The sequence below is a fragment of the Aptenodytes forsteri genome, unplaced genomic scaffold (genome assembly GCF_000699145.1).
Source record: "Aptenodytes forsteri isolate BGI_AS27 unplaced genomic scaffold, ASM69914v1 Scaffold116, whole genome shotgun sequence".
NCBI lineage: Eukaryota > Metazoa > Chordata > Aves > Sphenisciformes > Spheniscidae > Aptenodytes > Aptenodytes forsteri.
Genome location: NW_008795491.1, coordinates 848,751 through 850,465, shown reverse-complemented (window position 1 = coordinate 850,465; position 1,715 = coordinate 848,751). Strand labels below are relative to the sequence as shown.

General features: G+C 54.8%; 1 protein-coding gene across 1 annotated transcript in view; it reads right to left on the bottom strand.

Annotated features, from left to right (window-relative positions):
- VCAN (versican) overlaps positions 1–1,357 on the bottom strand; it is a 114,919-nt gene extending 113,562 nt beyond the window's left edge. Inside the window, exon 1 of the mRNA XM_009281591.2 lies at positions 1,286–1,357. The gene's annotated coding sequence lies outside the window, so the exon portion shown is untranslated. The remainder of the gene's footprint in view (positions 1–1,285) is intronic.
- Positions 1,358–1,715: the final 358 nt, after the last annotated feature.

Here is a 1,715-nt window from a genome sequence, read left to right as displayed (position 1 = left end):
AAAAAAAAAAAAAATCCACTAAAAAAAAACCAAAACCCACCCCACATTTACACTCTTCCATCCTGGGATAGGCTTCTGCAACACGTTTCCTCCCTCATTCCTTTAAAAAAAGAAAAAGAAAAGAAAAGCCATCGAGGCTTAATCCCGAAAGCCGAAGCCCGGAGGGAGAGGGGGTGGCCGGGAGGACGTGACAAGGGGGACAATGAGGGCTGGCCCCGGCCCTCGCCCGCTCCCCGTCGCCCCTTTGTGTGGGGACGGTGCCTGGGGGCCGCCCGGGCGGGGGCCGGATGGAGGCTGCCCGCGGGGTCCCATCCTCTGCCGTGGGGACCCCTGCCCGCTGCCGATGCCGCCCACACACACACACCCACCCGCTTTTTCCCGCCGTCGAAACTCCCTTAATTCCTTCCACGATGCTCTCACTTTTTCTTTGTAAAACAAAGGCGAAATCCCGAGGAGCGGAGGGGGAAGGCAGTGCCCGTGCCCCGAGAAGCTGGCCGTGGGTGTAAAAGGGGGCGTTTTGCTCCACTGACCTTGTGATCCTCCTCCTCACCCACCGCCCCCCTTTCAGCAACGAAAATGTGGCTCAGAGGACGCCTGCTCTCCGTCTCCCCTGGAGAGATGCTGTCTGAGCGCCTCAGCCCCGCTCTGCCCTGTGAGCAGCTTTCCAGGAACATCAGGGGAAGGAGAGAAAGGAAAAAAAAAAAAAAAAAAAAAAAAGGAGGGATGGGGAGAACACACAAGAGCGGAGGAGACTGAGCACACGCTTTTCCCAGCGCAAGAAAACCTGGTGGCCGGAGGAAAGGTCCATTCTTGTCGCTCCTGCCACACGGGCGCTTTGTGTGTTTAACACCCATACGAAACAGCTTCCTCCTTTCACCCTCCTGAGCCCCGTCGCACACCAAGGTGCAGCTCTACCTTCCCGGCCATTCAAACAACCAGTACCAAAGACTTCTGTCAGGGCTTCCACCCCAAAGTCTTTTATTTCCTAGTTTTCTTTGTTCTCCTCTTCGTACCAGGGGATTTTTGTGGGTCCCCGAGCATCCCTTCTCCTCTTCCCCCGCGTGTCGTTGAACTTACCCCAGGTTGTTTAAATTCACCAATCATCGCTATTCTCTCCCTCTTAAGGTTTGCAGTTCAACTCTTTGTCCTTACAGGTACCAGCAGCAAAACAATCGTTTTAAATCTTACACTAGGTGTTTGCTGGTAATCATATGTAAAGAAAAAAAAAATAAAAACCAACAGAAAACACAAAAAAACCAACCCGCATTAAAAGAGTTATAGTTACCTTAAAAGGTAGCGTATTGCAGAGATTGCAAAAAATCACAACGTGGTGGCTAGGCTAGTCCAGAGATCCCAGTGGCCGCATGAAAGAGTAAATCCCCTCGTTAGTGCTGGAAGGAGACGGCGGTTCCGGGGTCTCCCCTTCTCCCAGAGCTCGGTCTCCCCTCCCTCCCCGCCGGCGAGCACCTGACTCCGAGCTGCGGAGCCTGAACCGAGTTGTGGGCAAAGGGAGCTCGCCTGCAAGTTCAAATGCGAGCCTCAGCCACCCATCATTATTATATCGTTGTACCGTCAGCGCTGCAGAGGAGGGGCGCTGGCTCGGGGAGAGGAGGGTTCACAAGCTTTGCAAAAGCCTCCTTGCAATTTGCAAAGCTCCCGCAGCTGCTGGGCGCAGGAGAGCCCCCAGCGCCTGCCTCCGCGGAGCGGCGCGCCCC